General features: G+C 51.1%; 1 long non-coding RNA gene and 1 other non-coding gene across 5 annotated transcripts; one reads left to right on the top strand and one right to left on the bottom strand.

The window, feature by feature from the left end:
• The first annotated feature begins 754 nt into the window (after positions 1 to 754).
• TRNAR-UCG (transfer RNA arginine (anticodon UCG)) lies at positions 755 to 839 on the top strand. Its single transcript has one exon. It is a non-coding gene; the product is annotated as a tRNA-Arg (tRNA).
• Positions 840 to 5,407: 4,568 nt separating this feature from the next.
• LOC121017522 (uncharacterized) lies at positions 5,408 to 18,133 on the bottom strand. Of its 4 annotated transcripts, none has more exons than XR_005784798.1 (5): positions 16,606 to 18,133; positions 12,394 to 12,674; positions 11,001 to 11,102; positions 6,931 to 7,301; positions 5,408 to 5,803 (listed from the first exon to the last, which is right to left on the bottom strand). It is a non-coding gene; the product is annotated as an uncharacterized LOC121017522 (long non-coding RNA). The 4 variants fall into 4 exon arrangements; XR_005784797.1 differs by lacking the exon at positions 5,408 to 5,803 and having other exon boundaries at positions 6,763 to 7,051; positions 7,254 to 7,301; XR_005784796.1 differs by lacking the exon at positions 5,408 to 5,803 and having other exon boundaries at positions 6,763 to 7,301.
• Between the last annotated feature and the right edge of the window lie 310 nt (positions 18,134 to 18,443).

Here is an 18,443-nt window from a genome sequence, read left to right as displayed (position 1 = left end):
AAAAGAAAACACAAGACAAAACATGAACAGGTTATTTATCAAAGAAGATCTATATGGATGACAGACAAGCACAGGAAAAGAGTCTCGACATCACCACTTGTTGGGAGTGAGTTGAAACAACGAGACATCGGTAGACACCTACTGAAGTTACTTAAGGAAAATAACGATACCAACTGTTGTTGCAAACGTGGAGCGGCCGGGCGCTCGCTGACCTAGCTGGCGGGATGTGCACGACGATGCCACCGCTTGAGAAGACAGTTTGGCGGTTTCTTATGAAGTTCAGCAAACTTACCTTCCGGCTGGCAGCCCCATTACGTGGCTTTAACCCAAGTGTAACGAAAACTTGCGTTGGTACAAAAAACCTGTACGCAAATAACCACCAAAAAGTGGAAACGCCCCAACGATCCCAATGCACCCCAACTGGGGACCGATTAACAAATTGCCGTACAGCCACGCGGTGGAATACAACGTGGCAATGAAAAAGAGCCAAGTGCGAATCTGCAGAAGACGGGTGAACCCCAAAATGCACCGGGTAGGCTTTCATCTGCAGGACGTTCCGGGAAACGCAAAACTATAGAGACAGAAACAGGTGAGCGGTTGCCAGGGGCTGGAGGTCTGGGGAGAGGCTGACCGCAAAATGGCACGTGGGAATTTGGGGGGCGGGGGAGGGGATGACTGTGGTGGCGATTGCGTGACTCTGTGTATCTGTCAAAAGGAGCAAAACTGTGCACTAAAAAAAGCCAATTTTCGGGGCGTCTGGGTGGCTCAGTTGGTAGAGCGTCTGACTTCGGCTCAGGTCCTGATCTCACGGTTCGTGGGTTCGAGCCCCGCGTCGGGCTCTGTGCTGACAGCTCGGAGCCTGGAGCCCGCTTCGCATTCTGTCTCCCTCGCTTGCTGTCCCTCCCCCACTCAGGCTCTTTCTTCTCTCTCAAAAGTGAATAAACACTTAAAAAAAAAAGGTTTAAAGCAAAATTTCCTCTATGTAAATAGTACTTTAATTTACAAATTAAAAAATAAAAATACAACTCTACAGAGCCTGCGTTATAGACCCCGAACGTGGATAAGAGCCATGCCGCCAATTCAGAAGCCACTAGCCACAGCTGGCTATTTGCATGTATGTTCTAATTAAAATGAAGCAACATTAAGCATTCCATTCCTCAGTGGCATGAGCCACGTTTCAAGTGCCGGATGTGGAGGTCCTTATCCTGTGGCTACGGTCCTGATCACTGCAGATAAAGAACATGCCCATCATTGCGGAAAGTTCTCCCGGCCCAGCCGCTCCGAGGGTGGGGTGTGGCCGGGCTCCTGCCTCCGCTCTCTCCTGTCTTTACCTGCCAAAGTCGGGAATCGTGCCGGGCACACGGTGGCTGTACCAGACCTGCAAAGAAGCGATGCCTCGGGCCCCCGATGGCCCTGAGGGGTTTTCACCCTCGGGCCGGGGTGGGTACGTGCAAAGCACAACAGAGCCCCAGCAACAAGAAAGGGTGCTTCTTCTGGAACCCTCAGCGTTAGAGCTGGCTGAGTCTGAAGGCAGGTAGATGGGGCTGAGGAGGAGAAGCCTCAAAGTTCGGAAGCTCCTGGTCCATACCTGCATCCTCAAAGGGTTGGAACTCACTTAATATCTGTCAAATGCCTGCAGAACCCAGACCTCTGTGTTTGTATCGTCTTCCCTTTCCTGTCTGCTGAGTGTTACTTCCTGCTGCTGCCCTGTCCTTCTGGGATGCTTCCTGTGGCCCCAGGACTGCTTCCTGCCTGTTCGCGGCGTCCTGAGGGCTTCCTGTCATGCAGCCACGGGAACTCTGACCACTGTGGAGCAGGACTGCACTTTTGTACAGCTGCAAAAGACAGCCAGAGAGAGAGAGAGAGAGGCTGTGCTGCTCATCTGTTGCTGGGCGGTAAATGGCTCCAACGTGCTGAAAACACAAGAACACGTACCACCTCAGTTTCTGTGGGCCTGGAATTGGGGAAGGAACGACTCAGCTGGGTCGTTCTTGCAAGGGGTGTCTCAGGAGGTTGTGTCAATGTGTGGGTCGGGGCTGCATCTCCTGGAAGTTTACCTGAGACTGGAGGGTCCACCTCCCAGGTGACGAGCTCCGGCGAGAGCACACGAGGAAGCCCCACCCTGCCGTTTCTACAGTGTCCCTGTGGTTACGCGGTCACCCAGTTCAGCACGGGAGGGGCCTCCGCAGGAGTGTGGCCACCAGCAGCGGAGTTGGAAGGAGGGGGGGGGGGTGGCGCCTGGGTGGCTCGGTCGGTTGAGCGTCTGACTTCGGCTCAGGTCATGATCTCACGGTTCGGGAGTTTGAGCCCCGCATCGGGCTCCGTGCTGACGGCTCAGAACCTGCTTCGGATCCTCTGTCCCCCTCGCTCTCCGCCCCTCCCCCATTTAGCAGCCAGACAATATGCTGGTGATGATATGCCGGCTGGAGACGTAGGACAGAGCGAACTGCGTTGAGTTGCCACAGTGAAGTCAAAGCGGCAGGAAGGTGTGCTGGAGGGGACACAGGCTCTGGAGCCCGCTCCTCTGTTACCCAGTCACGTGACCTTGGGCGAGTTATTTGGCCTCTCCGGGCTTCAGGGTCCTCGGCTGGGACGCAGACTTAGAAGGGTGTCGGAGGGCTGAAAAGAAATGACGTCAATGGGGCTGCAAGACACTCGGAACCTCATCCACGTTGCTTCTGGAAACGCAGAGCGCTTTGCAAGAACAGGCTGGGAGATGAGGAAAGCAAGACTCTTAGCCCAAAGCCCGCCCCCCCCGCCCGGCAGGCCTTGCAAAGCAGAGCCCCCTGGACATGTTGCAAGACGGGCTGCTTCCCCTCCCCCGATGGACACCCCAGGGGATGTTTTTCCCTCCTCTGTTAAGACCTGATGGAGCCTCTGGGGGCAAAGCGCACGGAAATGTGGGGCGGACCCTTAGGGCTGAGAGGTTTTCATTCTCACGCTTGTCCTCGTCGCGAGGCCAGCATCCACCGCGTCCACCCTGGGGGGGGGGGGGCTTCTCTGGCCCCCGCCGGGTCTCCCGGCGCCTCCTGCTCTCGGACTTCTGTTCTGGAAAGCTGTCTCCCCCACTTGGGCACCGAGGTTTGCCCCGTGGCCTCCCTTTTCTGGCCGATCTAGGAGTTGTTGATTTTCAGCGTGTTCATTCAGCTTCTATTGTGTGGCGTGGATCGGGGGGCAACGTGTAAGCTCCGGGCACGAGGGACTGGACGCGGGAGGTAATCGTACGTCCCCCAGCAGCTCTTTCTGCTTCTTGGCGAAGCTCCGTGCATCCTCTCCCACCACTAACTGCTCAATGCCCCTCTTCCTCTGCCCCTCCCCTGCTGGTGATGTCTCTCTCTTTTTTTTTTTTTTTTTTTTAAATTTTTTTTTTCAACATTTATTTATTTTTGGGACAGAGAGAGACAGAGCATGAATGGGGGAGGGGCAGAGGAAGAGGGAGACACAGAATCGGAAACAGGCTCCAGGCTCTGAGCCATCAGCCCAGAGCCTGACGCGGGGCTCGAACTCACGGACCGCGAGATCGTGACCTGGCTGAAGTCGGACGCTTAACCGACTGCGCCACCTAGGCGCCCCGTCTCTCTTTCTCTCAAAAATAAATAAACATTAAACAATATTATTAATATAGTAATAGTTTCCACAGGGGTTACAGTTTGAAATGATAATATTTGGGATATATTGGCTTAAATAAAGTGTATTACTGAAATTAATTTCGCCTATTTCTTTTTACCACTTTAACGCAGCTCCTGGAAAATTTAGAACTTACATCTGTGCCTCTCATCTGTGGTTCATATATTTCTACCCCACGGTGCGTTAGAGGCCAGTGAAACTTTTCTGGTCCGGTCAATGTTTCTGTCTTCATGATGATGCTTTCCATTTGTGTTAGAGCAGAGCGAGGGCTCCTAGCTATCAATTCGGTGCCTCTGTGTGGTGTGTTTTCCTTCCTGTTTTAGTTGCCAGGTCGCCTTGTGCAACTCGTAGCGTCCGAGGGGGTCTGCGCCTGTAGCCGAATCTGCCCGAAGGAGGTGCAGAGACGGAAGGAACGTGCAGACTGTCCGGGAAGCTGTGCTGTGTCTGCCCCGGGATGTTTTGGTTTTCGGCCAAGGAAAGCAACACTGGCCAACTTAAACAAGAAGGGAATTTGTCGGCGTGATGCTGGACGGTTCACAGAACCCAAGAAAGCTGAGATCCGGGTTCCCAAAAAGGGTGGGAGTCAGCTGCTGTGGGGATTAATAGCGGCAGCACCCCAAGGCTGCTCTCTCGGGTGGGGGGGGGAGATCAGCTCTGGCTTCTCCCCTTTTCACACCCTCCCACATGAGCTGAGCGAGAATGTCCAGGAGACAGCGGCTGACTGGCTCCCCGAGGCTCCGGGCCCGGGGCCTGGATCGAAGGTGGGCAGACCACGGAAGACGCAAGCAGAGGCTGGCCCTTACTCAAAGCAAAGTCTGGCCACTGTTAGTAGAAGGGGGAGGGTGTGCCGAGCAGGCAGAGACAATAGACGTTCCCTGCCTCACTCCTGCCTGGTGTCGTCAGTGGCCACTGCGGGACGTGGCCAATTCAGCTTTTTTTCTTTCCTTCTTTTGAGACTCTTAAGTTCATCTTTTCAAACTTTAAAATATGGAAGCATGTACCAAAGAGGACAGAATAATAAAATAAATCTCCGTGTATCCATCCATCCCCTGGCTTCCGCAACGATCAACTTATTGGCAGGCTTGTTTCATCTATAAGCCCACCCAGATCCTCCTGTATTATTTCGAAGCAAATCTCAGGCATTATATCATTTCCTGTAACTCCGTGTGTATCTCTAAAAGACAAGAGTTTGTTTTAAAGAAAACATAACCGTGATATTATCACCGGTAAAAGACTCCCAACAATGTCTTAATATTATCAGATTTCTGGCCAGTGTTCAGATTCTGATTTTTTTTTTTTTTAACGTTTATTTATTTTTGAGAAAGAGAGAGACAGAGCATGAGTCGGGGAGGGGCAGAGAGAGAGGGAGGCGCAGAATCCGAAGCAGGCTCCAGGCTCTGAGCTGTCAGCACAGAGCCCATTGTGGGGCTCGAACCCACGAACCCCGAGATCATGACCTAAGCCGAAGTCAGACACTTACTGTCTGAGCCGTACCCCTAGCGTCTCCTTTTTTTAACAACTTTATTGAGGCCTGACGTTTTCCATATTAAATTCACACAGTTAGTGTATGGTCTGATGACTTTTAGTCCTGTCCGGTTTTCAAATGTCTTAGAACGTTTCCGTCACCAAAAGTGCTCCCTTAACCGCTCTTGCAGCCAAGTCCTCACAATCTTTTCACAATCTAGCGAAAAGTTAAACATACACTCAGTGTGCAATGCAACGCATCCACCCCTAGGAATCTGCTCGAGAGAAGTGAAAACACATGTCAAGGACTACTCCGTGAATGTTTAGAGCAGAATTATTCATAAAACCCAAGCTGGAAACGATCCGTATGTCTATCATCTAGTGGGCTCACTGAAAAGAAAACGGTATTTTCGTACAATCAAGTATGCTCCGCACGAGCAGGGACAGGTAGCGGATACGTGCAACAATACAGATGAACCCCAAACCTTGTGCTCAGTGAGAGAAGCAGACAGTGGATCACACGAGGAGTGACTCCAGGCGTAGGAAAGGGGTAGAAAGAGGAAATTTTAGAGGAGAAGGCGTATCGGGGCTGGCTGGGCCACCCCTCCTGGAAACTCTTCTCTGTCTGTCCTTCTCGGAGGCTCTCACTGGAAACTGGTGCTTTCAGTTCTGCAATCCCAGCTGCCCTAAAACAGGGGCACACGAGGCCCGGCTACTTCCAGAAATAAACGCAGAGAGAACAAGATACAAATTTAGATATCGGGAAACATCCTGCCACGTGCACTTTAAGAATCATGCCTTTATGTCTTGAAACAGTGATACTCTGGGGGCGCCTGGGGGGCTCAGTCGGCCAAGCGTCCGACTTCAGCTCAGGTCATGATCTCGCGGTCCGTGAGTTCCACCCCGCGTCGGGCTCTGTGCTGACAGCTCAGAGCCTGGAGCCTGCTTCGAATTCTGTGTCTCCCTCTCTGTCTTTGCCCCTCCCCCCACCTCAAAAAAAAAAATAAAAATAAAAACTTAAAAAAAAAATCAAGTAAAATAAAATACATGAGCAAAAGCTCTCACTTAGTCCTTCCTACAAAATGCTTTGTCACCCACACAGATGACAATATGCTTCCGCCCCTAGGTTAGCAGAGCCGACGGCACACAGGCGCCGTGGGTGCGGGGACAGGCATTGGAACCAGACCCCCTTAGGCTTCAAGTGTGGCTCCAGCACTAACTACCTGTGTGACCGTGGGGCTCCCCATGCCTCAGTTTCCCCACTTCCTGTAAACCTCCAGACTAAATGAGGGTCATGTGTGTAAAGGGCTCTGGGCAGCGCCCGGCAGGAAAGCAACATCCCAGTCACGCTATTCAGCATTGGGTTGACTCGCCCTACTGCCCCTCAAGAATCGTCAAATCTGCTCAACGGTCACTAATTTCTCCTGTTTCAACCTAAAATTATAACCGGGACTCAAGTTGAAAAACACAGGCCCAAGTGTGGGAGCGCAACCAGAGATCCCCAGAGGTCTGCTCGCGGGAAGACTCGGAACCAAAGGCCGTGAGACTAAATGAAACTGGTCTTTACCAATTCCACGCCACGGGGGCGGGGGCTGCTGGTCTCACCCTCCCCCCACGCACAGCACCGCGTCCCCGTTGTGAAGCGGGAGAAAAGGGAGAAACAAACGCAGCTTCCCACATCTGTGAAGACGTTTGTATCTTAGAGAAGGAAATGGAATTCGAGAAGTCTAACTTCTGGCCTAACTCCCAGCCGTTTACAAAAAAGCATGGCTGTGCTGGACACAGTTGGTGCTCCGGTAATTGGAAGCAGCTGAAACGCAGCCTCTGTTGTGCGTGTACCTTGCGGATGACGTGGTGTGGGGAGGCCACGAGATGCGTGTGAAAAGTGCACGGCCCGGCGTCCCTCGGCTGTGCAATACCTGCCGATCGGATTTCCCCTCTACGGTTTATCCTGTTAAGGCTTCAAAGGAAAAAAACAAGCTGGCTGAGACAGTCTGACGAAGTTTACGGTGACTGAAAAGATGAAATCTGTAAGACCTAATGCTGCTCCCTCTTTTACGTCTATCACTGCCATAGAGAATGAGCAACCAGCTGTTGAGTTGGAAGCGAGCTGACACATTCGCTTCCAGGTTTGAAATCCTCCCTGGCGAGCGTTTTCTTACCCTGCCAACAGCAGCAAATATAGGCCCTGAAGGAGATTTACAACCAACCTAGAATAAGAAAATAAGTAACGTCTGAGAAAAGGATCAAATAAATATAAGGTTTAAAAAAAAAAGAGTACAGGACCCCCAAGATTCCTGAACCTCTCTCGAAACCAAAAACCCCTGATTCCCTTGGAATCATGACTTGGAAACAGTCATGCTTGACCCTAAGCACAGAAAGACCATGGCAGTTCCTGTAACACCTCGTGTTTCCCTTTGGTGACGGCGGTCACCCAGCAGCTACCCACCACGGGCAGGCCAGGTTTACCACCCAGTCCCTCCCCTACAGAATGTAATTAGCCATCGAAGATTCAAAACGTGACAAGATGGAGATCATTCTCCTCTGTAGGGTGCCGGAGGTGAAGCCGTGTTCCAGCGAGGAAGGCGGGGGCGCTTGTCCTGCAGGTGACCGCCGTCAGGAGTCCTGGCTTCTGGTGGGTGTGACCCAGGCGGTGTCACAGGGTGGTTAATGATTATCGTCTGCAGTTAAAAGGGCAGAGCCTCCTAGCAGCCTCCTCCGTATCCATTCTGCACTTCCTCTGGTTAGTACAACTCCGGTTTTGCCCAGGAGGGTACGGAGCCCAGCTAAAACACAGCGTGTCTCAGCCTGCCTTGAGGCCAGGGGTGGCCACGCAACGTTCTGTGGCTAACGTGCTCAAACAGAGGTCACAGAGCTCAGGAGGACAGACTCGCTTACCCTTAGAGTTTTATCACGTTACGTGTGCAACCTTGAATAATGGGTTGCATTTATTTTTTACGCTTTTTATGATTGGAATGATACTGCATAGGCCTTCTTGTTTATTTTGAGTTGGGGGAGAAGATGCAGAGAGAGAGAGGGAGCGAATGCCAAGCAGGCTCTGTGCTGTCAGCACGAACTGCGAGATCACGACCTGAGTCACGATCAAGTCGGATCGGATGCTTAACCCACTGAGACACTCAGGCCCCCCCTGTGTAAGGTCTTCTGTGTCTGGCATTTTACAATCAAATTGTTTGGACCATGTGTCCATAGTTTGCAAGTGGTCCATTCATTTCCAATGCTTTCTAGCATTTCCCCTGTATGACTATGCCATACTTTGTTCATTCAACTGTAGATGGACATTTTCAGCAATTACTCTAAGAACACTTCCTGTGTGTATATCCCGGAGCACAGGAGCACACATCTCTCCAGGTGCTTCTCAAAGTGTGGTTCCCTAGATCAGCAGTGTCAGCATTACCTGTGGATTTATTAGAATGCAGATCTGGGGGTCCACCCAGACCTTCAGACTCAAATTCTGGGAGTGGGGCCTAGAAGCCCCCCAGGAGATTTGGACACATGAGAACCTCTGTTCTCGGTTATAGATCTAGAAGTACACTTGGAGTCGCAGGATATGCAAACTTCAAATCCAGATAATGTCAAACTATTTTCCAAAGCCTTTGTCCCAATCTGCACTTCCGCTTACAGTGTATTTCAGCCCCCCTTGCTCCATATTTTTGCCATCACTTGGCTCGGTCAGACTCTTAAATTATCAGCCTGGAAGGTATGAAGCTACCTCATCATAGTTTTAATAGGTGTGTGACACAGTTTTAATAGTTTTGTGTGACTTCTGATGAAGTTGAACCTTTACGGGCCATCCAGATAGGCCCTTCCATGCAGTGCCTGTTCCAGTTTTTTACCCATTTCTCTCTTGGGTCATCTGTTTTTGTTTTGTTTTGTTTTGTTTGTTTGTTTTGTTTTTTCCTCATTGGTTTGAAGCTCTTTAAATATTTGGAAAATGGGTCTTGGTTGGTTATTCCTGTGCAGGTTATCTCCTTCCACTCTGAGCAAAGCTGTTGCTACGCTTTGAAGAACAGCTTCTTGATTTTAATTTACTCTGGCTTGTCCCTGTTTTCATTTATGATTGGTGCTTTCAATGACTTGTTCAAGAAGTTATTCCCTATCCCTCAGTCATGAAGGTATTCTCCTACACTGTATTCTAAAAGATTGTACCTCTGCCTTTCACCTTTAATTCTTTGATCCACCTGGAATTGACTGTTTGCATATGATGTGAGGTAGGGGTTCCATTTCTTCCACAGATGTGTACGTACATAATTTTCTTGGTATCATTTGTTGAAAACTACGTCTTTCCCCCAACAGCTCTGCAGGGCCTCTCTGTCACACACTAAGTGCTCACATGTACACAGATCTGTTTCTGAGCATTCTGGTGTCTCCTCTATGTATTTGTGTATAGTTAGATCAAGACCACACAGTATAGGATGCCCTACCTCCTCTCCTGCTGCCCTATAGCAGAATTCCTCCTCTCAGAGAAGCTTTAGGTGCCTTGGGTCAGACTGTTCCCTTAGGGTCAGGATGCCTTAAGAGTTGTCTGTAATTTTGCCCTGGCTCATACATTTCATGCCCCCTCTCCACACACCATCCCTGCCTGTTGACATCTCACGTTTCCTACAAGGCTGCCCTCAAATGCCAACACCTCAGATCACTGGCAGCCAGAGAGATTCCTTCCTCTTCAGACAGAGCCAGTGGGTAGGATGACTGCATGAGAACGCTGGGGTTGCTGTAACAAAGTACCACAAACCAAGTGGCTTAATCCACAGAAATGCATCGTCTCTCAGTCTGGAGGCCAGAAGTCTGAGATCGAGGTATCAGCAGGGCCATCCCCCTTTTTATGAGAACCCCAGTCACTCTGGATTAGTGGCCACCTACTCCAGTATGGTTTCACTTTAATGAATGACATCTGCAATGACCCTATTTTCAAGTACGGTCACATTTGGAGGGACTAAGGGCAGGGTTTCAACATGTCACTACTGCAGGGACACAGGCTGACCCAGAACAATGACCATATAATTGATCATCTGAAACTGGGACATTTTGGAGAGTAAAATAGGGCAGTAGTAACTGTACCAGGCTCAGTGTAAACTGTGAGTTCTCTGGATAATCCACAACACGTGGGCCACCCTACGGAGACGAGGGGGAGGTTCACATCACGCAAACACGTCTAACTTTGGCACTGGCTCAGTTAGCAGGTCTTAACTGCAAATAACAGAGAAGCCAACCCAGTGTGGCTCTGACACAGAGGGGATTTATGACCTCACGTGTAAGAACTTAGGAGAAAGGACAGGCCTAGGATGTGTTGATTCAGTGACTCCGTGGCGCCATCAAGGACTCCCATTTCTCTCCACCATGTGGCACCTGTGTCCTTGATGTATTGATTCTTGTACTTTCGAGTGCCTGAAGGGGCCCTGGGCCCCATCTTCCCAAACCAGGATCCAGAGACCATTTTTGCTTCATGCGTCTCTCTTTAGGGACAAAGACTCCAGCCCACTTCCCTTCGTGTCTTGTCGGCCCAAATTACACTCCCCACCTGTGCCTAAGCCATGGGGGATGTGGGACCACCACACCCTTCCTAGCTTAGTCATGATCCTCTCTTAAGAGCTGGGCCCCACTTCTCCTGCAGCAGATACAAAGTGTGCATCTGGACAAAATCTGGGATCTCTCTGCAGGAAGAGGAGAAGGGTGGGCGGGGGCTTCTAGGTAGGCAGCAAAAATGCACCTGCCACAACAGGGCACAGGGCCGACGGTGAGGACCGGCAGCGTGGAAGGACAGGTAAAAGGAGAGATTCTCACAGCTGCGTGTGGAAGCAAAAAGTAGGCCCCTCGGATCTTCACCACGTTAATTCTTTCTGGGACATTTATGAAACCCAACGTTTTGGGGAGCCGGCAGTGGTACTCACGTCTCGTAAGGTGGAAGGTGTGATGATTAAGGTTAGATGGTTTTGTTTTGTGGCCCTGGACGGAAGTCACTTCACAGGGGATCGCTCTGCAATGTGGCATCACTAGAGAGCACCAGTGAGAAACAGGCAATCAGTGAAAATGATGGTTACCAAGCAACAATCTAGCACAGCAAGAATGGAATAAGGGGGACTTAAAAGGGCCACAGAAATCAATCAGCAGAAAAAGGTGGCATACGCGAGAAAAAGCGCATCGGAGAGCCAATCCAGTTTCTGCTGAATTTCATTTTTAAAAATGACACTCTCCCTGATTTGAAATGCAATATAAGTTCATTGTAGAAAATCAGGAAATACTTATAAAAAAGAAACTGGTCGCGTGCCTAATCTCACCACTGACTACTTTCGATAGTTTGGGGCATTTCCCTGAGAACACACACACACACACACACACACACACACACACACGCACTCACACACACGCTCACACTCTATCTCGTATCTTACCTTTCTCATGTCACGTTACTTTGTATGGTATTTCCCCATTCTTAAAAGTCCTCAGTCGACATCATTTTAAATAACTGCCTAGCACACACACTGATCAATCACTCTGCAAAACACCATCACTTTGTGCTTTGGAATGACTATCACAGGGGTGTGGGTGGTGGGGAGGAAATGGGGAGTTGAGGAGCTAAGTGCCAGCATTACTCACGTACCCACTTGTTGGATTGTGAAGTTAAGGCAAAGGCTTAGCCTCCTTCTGATCTCTTCTTCAGTTTGGGGGAAAGAAAGCCTGTGTCGAGGACGGGGTGGGAGGAACGTCTCTGATGTGTGTGTGTGTGTGTGTGTGTGTGTGTGTGTGTGACAGGGGAACCCTGTGTGTTGATGTGTGCTGTAAACCATAAAGCAAAACACAGAACTTTCCGATTATTAGTGACATTTTTCAAAAAGATAAGCCATCAAGGGGCGCCTGGGTGGCACAGTCGGTTAAGCGTCCCGACTTCAGCCAGGTCACGATCTCGCGGTCCGTGAGTTTGAGCCCCGCGTCGGGCTCTGGGCTGATGGCTCGGAGCCTGGAGCCTGTTTCCGATTCTGTGTCTCCCTCTCTCTCTGCCCCTCCCCCGTTCATGCTCTGTCTCTCTCTGTCCCAAAAATAAATAAACGTTGAAAAAAAAAATTTTTTTTAAATAAAAAAAAAAAAAAGATAAGCCATCGAGCACCTGAGCTCTTCCTGGAATAATAGTGAGCTAATAGGTACAGTAAGGTACCCAGCTGTACCTTAAATTTCCTCCCTTCACTGGTGTGATGGATCCTTAGGAAGCACTGAAGAACCATTATCCTAATCATCTCTCCTATTAAGAGTGTCAATTTTTTAATAAAAAAAAACCAAAAAACTCACAATGGCAAGGCTGCAGAAGTATGTTTTTTTCACTGTCCTCGTAGGATTTCCCTGCTATTTGACAGCGTGTGTTAGGCCAGACTAATTTCCAGTCATTTTATTCTGTTAACCTTCAAGGAGTGAGCAGGCCTGGTTGGTGACAGATCAAGCCACATCATCTGTTTCTCAGGTTTGTTATTTCGGCAAGCAGAGCATCTGCCCTCTTGGGTTGAGACGGCATATTGATCTCCCAGTGTGATGATGCTATGTGTCCCCCATCCTTCCCGTTGTCTGCGCCATACCTGTTAAAAAAAATTTTTTTTTAATGTTTATTTTTTGAGAGAGAGAGAGAGAGAGAGAGAAAGCAAGCAGGGGAGGGGCAGAGAGAGAGAGGAGACACAGAATCCGAAGCAGGCTGCAGGCTCCGAGCTGTCAGCACAGAGCCCGATGCAGGGCTCGAACTCACAAACCGTGAGATCATGACCTGAGCCCAAGTCAGACGCTTAACCGACTGAGCCACCCAGGTGCCCCATGCCATACCTGTTTTAGATTCACGGGACTACTGCTGTATCCAAAACATGCCAGATTTTGTGTTTTGAAGTATACCTCCCATGTTGAAGCCTTTACAATGAATTGCATCTTTATCCATCTGACTTCCCAAGCTAAGAGGATGTGATTGTTTTGATACACTTCTGCCCTCATGGGAACGGATGGCCCTCAAATGTTCTTCGAGCCAGCTTTTTTTCCCTTTTTTTTAAAATTAAATCTTTATGGAAAAGAATGTGCTTCCGTTCAGAGGCATAGAGGCCGCTCCCCATCCTGATAGGGGCCACAATATCGGGACAAAGAGGCTGTTTCTCTCTGCAACAGGACAGTCCAAAAGGCAGGCCCGCAGATATCAGGCCTGGTCCCCAGGAAATGAGGACTTGTCTTGGGGAATGATGGCTTGGTGTTTCTGTTCAAAAAGACAAGCCAAACTCACATTTACAGAACGATGCCTAAATGCAAGATTGGTTATTGGTTAATGCAGAGTGGCAACATCAGAAAAAAAAAAAAGACACAGGAGTTAAGAGTCAAGGTTGTGTCAGAGGCTGGAGTGAAATGGGATTTTTTTTCTCTTTCTCATCTTTTTCGTATGTGTCCGCTTTCAAAAAAAATCATTTAATTGGGTCTTTTTTGCTTTTTAAAATAAACAAGGAAGGGGTGCCTGGGTGGCTCAGTCGGTTGAGCATCCAACTTTGGCTCAGGTCATGATCTCACAGCTCATGAGTTCGAGCCCCACGTCGGGCTCTGTGCTGACAGCTCAGAGCCTGGAGCCTGCTTTGGGTTCTGTGTCTCCCTCTCTCTCTCTGCCTCTCCCCCACTCGTCGTCTGTCTCTGTCTTTCAAAAATAAATACATGTTAAAACATTTTTTTAAATAATAAAAAAGTAAATAAAACAAGGAGGGGGCCATATGCGGGCGAGACTCCTTACTCACCACCCCTGCCTTGTCTATGGAGCACACAGACGGACTGGTCACATTCCAAATCCGCAACCCCTCCCCCGCCCCCCCCGCCGGGCCCAGCTAGTCTTGTTTGTGTGAGTCCCAGAGGCCCCAGCATCTTGTTAGTGTCATACTGGAGAGGAGTTGGGGAATCTTTCTGCTCAGGCCTCTGGAAAGCTCTTCCTGCTTAGAAAAGAGGTTTTGTTTGAGTCTTTTTGTCCTCTGAGGCACCAGAGGGAGTGATTAATAGGGAACCACCTCGAGATTTCAATAGAGCAGCAGCGTGGGCTCCCAGGGCGGGCAGGGCCTTTGTTTGGCAGAAAAAGCGGCCGATAAAGCCGAGAACGGCTGTCGGCCGGGAGTCCGGTCCTCAGGCCTGCTCGCTTTTGTCCCTGCCAGGCCAACCTCGAGCCCCCACGCCGGTCTGGGAAGATTCATCTGCCTGTGTCCTGGGCGGGGTGATTAGTAGGAGCTTTCTCCTCTGGGGGGGGGGGCCCAAGCCGGGCAGGCAAAGGGGGGACCTGGGCCTCACGAAGCGCTCAGGCTGGGCTGGGGCCCAGAGACCCTGCTCTCTTTTGTGAGGTCCTGCAGGCAAGAGAAGGGCAAAGGCACGAGGGCGGTGATGGTGGCATGCTGCAGGCTCGTGGGGCAGGGGTGCGGGAGGGCTCCTCGGCAGAGGCGCCAAGGTGGCCGGGCCTTCGGGCGTCTGTGGCTGGGGGAAGCGTGTCGGCCTGGGACTGGGCACCAGCCTCCTCTGACCGCAGGAGAAGTGGGAGGACGGGGACGAGGCCCAGCGGAATTAAAGCAGGAAGCGGAGCAACAGCCGGGAGGCCCAGGCCCGGAAACCGTGGCCGGTGCGGGTCCCACGCTGGCTCGATGCTTCCTTGTGTGCGTTTGCCCGTGAGCGTGAACGGGGGCATGAGCGGGTAGTTGTGGTCACATCGGAGTGAGGGGCAACGGGGTTGTCAGAGCCCAGAATCCCCGCCTCCGTTCTAACAACTGCCGAGGGGCGGGCAGGACGGCAGCATCCCGTGCGGATCCCAGAGTCAGGCGCTCAGCATTCGAGAAGCCTTTGCCAGCTCTGAGCATGTGGGGCCGCCACCCCGCGCAGGCCGCCGATGCTAGCGTGCCCGAGGGCGGTTTCTCTTTAGCACAAAAGTGCCTCCCGACGAGGCCTCAGAGGCCAGGGAGCGTGCGGGCAGATGTGGGGAGTGTGTTCGTCAGCTCAGCTGCCGTAACGAGCACACCACAGCCCGGACCACTGACAGACAACAGACGCTGATTTCTCACGGTTCTGGAGGCTGGGAGTCCAAGGTCAAGGTGCTGGCAGATGGCAGCCAGCACGCAGAACGCCTCGCGGGGATTTAGCTATGACAAAATGGAAGCCAACGGGCCCCGCCCACCTTGCCCGACTCCAGGGGAGCTGCAGACACAGAACCCAGCATCCACTGTCCGTTGTCCCTCGTGTCCGCAACCCCCCCCCCCCCGCCGTCAATGCAACAGCTTTTACGTGACAACCTAATCAGGATGCGAGCTCAGCCGTCAACTACCAGAAAGCTCAACTCAAAATGGTCTGAACGATGCCCAGTGTGTCCGTCCACGTGACCAGGATCCGGATGTAGGGGGAATTTCGGGGTGGCTCGACCCCATGGTTCCAGCCACCTCAGACAGTGCTATCTGTGCTCCTCCTGTGGCAAGCCCCACGGCCGCCACAGCTCACGCTCCCCCGTGGCGTCTGGAGAGGAAAAGGCCTTCCCTTCTGGAGGCTGTAGCTTAGAAGGTTAAGAACCCTTTTGGGGAAACTCCTATCAAACAGACACCTGACCTCTCCCGGAAGGCTTGGGGGATGGCAGACCGTGACTGACTTGGGTTCCCGAATCCCCCACTATGCATGGTGTAGACCCATCCGTGCCCAGCTGGAGTCGGTCCCCCTCCCCGCCCCCTGACGGCTCCGCAGCGGGTGAGGGCAGCAGGGGATGATGGCCACTTAACACGGTCCACTGAAAATGGCTGCCTCACCGAGTCCCGTGCAGCTGTGCCATGAGGCAGGTACTGTGGTCACCTCCACTTGAAAGGAGAGGACAGGGAGGCCTGTTGGGACACACAGGTAGGCAGGAAGCTCTGGCACAGAGGTGAAAACGAGGCACAGGAGGGGCGCCTGGGTGGCTCAGTCGGCTGAGTGTCCGACTTTGGCTCAGGTCATGATCTTGCAGTTTCTGGGTTCGAGCCCCGTGTTGGGCTCTGTGCTGACAGCTCGGAGCCTGGAGCCTGGAGCCTGCTTCACATTCTGGGTCTCTTTCTCTCTCTCTGCCCCTCCCCTGCTCACATTCTGCCTCTCTCTCTCTCAAAAATAAATAAAAACATTAAACGGTTTTTTAAAAAGAAAATGAGGCACAGGAGTCTAGCTCCCGACCTCACACCCACCGCACAGCTCGTGGACTCAGGACAGAGTCATTGCGGGGTGCGGGGGGCGGGGGGTGAACCCATCCCAAACGGAAACCCACCTCGAGTTTCCTCACAGTGACACCATCTGAGAGCATTCTGGGCCAACACCGGGGTACAGTTCTTGCCTGCTGTTTTCATTGTGCAATGTTTACATTTCTCCCCAACTTTTTAAAATGGGGAAATGTAACATTTCACACATACACAGAAAGGTGCATAAATGTAGCGAATGATGACATAGTCACGTTCTGATGCAGTGTAACAAACGAGCACACATTTAGTAACTGACAAAGCACAGGTTGGTTACCTCAGGTTCCCCAGGGCAGGAGTCAGGGGTGGGCAGAGCGACCGGCTCAGGGTCTCCCGCGTAATCCAGGTGGGGGCTGGGCTTTGCTCTCGTCTGGAGGCTCCACTCTTTCCGGCTCATTCAGGCTGCTGGCACACGCGTGTCCTCATGGACACACGACCGAAGGCCCCAGCTTCTTTCTGGCGATTGGCTGGAGGCCACCCTCAGGTCCTGGACGCCGCCCACCGTCCCGTGCCACGGTGCCTTCTCCAAGGGCTGTTCACATGGCTGTGGCTCCTGCAAGGCCGGCAGGAGACTGTGTCTCCAGACATCATGGGATCGTGGGCGTGATGGGTGTGACATCCATCATCCTTCACATGTGAAGGGACACAGTCAAGGGAATGAGGGCCTACCCCACTCAGCAAACTCTGCTGGTCAGAAGTACATGATGGGTCGGGCTCAGACTCAGGGGGAGGGGATGATACAGGGCACTGACTCGCCGGGGGTCACCTTGGGGGGCGCCTAAGTGGAACCCAGGGGAAGAAACTGAACATCCAGGACCAACCCAGAAGCCTAGCTTACACAACCCCATCTCCACTTGGAGGTGACACCCCTGCGAGCCGGAGCTGGGGCAAGAGAATCAAATGTTAAATTTTCAGGAATTCTGTGGGCTCGCGGTTAAACAGACACTGTCAAAAATTAAATTATAGAAGTTTACAGTGAAATCAGTACTCTTGATAACAAGGTCTCAAAACACGTTACTTCTCAATTGCCCTACCGTGACCTACGTGCCTTGGGTTACTTCCATTTATTGGATCCATATGCTGGAAAGAGGGTTCCCAAGCCTCATTCTGACACTCCATGTTGGTTCAGGCACCCCACATTGGCCGCTTGAAATCAGCCATCAGAGAAACATTTATATTGTGCAAATCTGAACATGCTACAGTTCAGAGCTGGAAGGTTGAATCTGGCCTTTGCTGGAGCTAAGAACAGCTTTCATGTTTTGAAAGGGTGGTAAAAAAAAAAACAAAACAAAAGAAAAAATATGTGACAGACACTACATGTGTCTGGCAAAGCCTAAAATATTTCCCATTTGACCCTTCGGGGAAAACTCTCCCAACCTCTAGTCTAGACTTCAGAAAGTAATGGATAAAATTAACAATGTAGTTTAATTTAAAATGTTGCCAAAATTTTGACAAAAATGTGTCAACTCTGTATCCTTTACATTGTAACCGGCAGAAAACATGGAGGAAAAACTCTACTTGTGCCCTATGGGAAAACCATGATCCAATTTGGCCAAGAAGTTGCTCATGTCATTGATGAAATTCTTTTTGGCTTCACAGTTCGTATCACATATTAATTACATTTAATGACAAGTTTATTGGGAAGCAACTCAGTTTGACAGATCATGGGTGAATTTCAACTAGAGACTGGCTTTGGGTTTGAGAATTACTGGGGGGGGGGGTGCACCTGGGTAGCTTGGCTGGTGGAGCATCTGACTTGGGCTCAGGTCATGTTCTCTGAGTTCGTGAGTTCGAGCCCTATGTCCGGCTCTGTGCTGACAGCCCTGAGCCGGGACCGGCTTCAGATTCTGTGTCTCCCTCTCTCTCTGCTCCTCCCCCGCTCACCTGTTTTCTCTCTCTCAAAAATAATTTTTTTTTTTTTTTTTTTAAAAAGAATTACTCAGGGAAGAGAGGGGCACCTGCCTGGCTCAGTCAGTTGAGCATGGGATCCTTGACTTCAGCTTGGGTCATGATTCCAGGGTGACGGAATAGAGTCCCACGTCCAGCTCCATGGGTGTGGAGAGATTCTCTCTCTCTCTCTCTGACCTTCTCCTCCGCTCACGCTCTCTAAAATAA

Source organism: Herpailurus yagouaroundi, unplaced genomic scaffold (genome assembly GCF_014898765.1).
Source record: "Herpailurus yagouaroundi ecotype Mexico unplaced genomic scaffold, PumYag 216, whole genome shotgun sequence".
Classification (NCBI taxonomy): domain Eukaryota; kingdom Metazoa; phylum Chordata; class Mammalia; order Carnivora; family Felidae; genus Herpailurus; species Herpailurus yagouaroundi.
The sequence above is the reverse complement of the archived record's forward strand: the minus strand, read 5'-3'. Positions and strand labels throughout refer to the sequence as shown.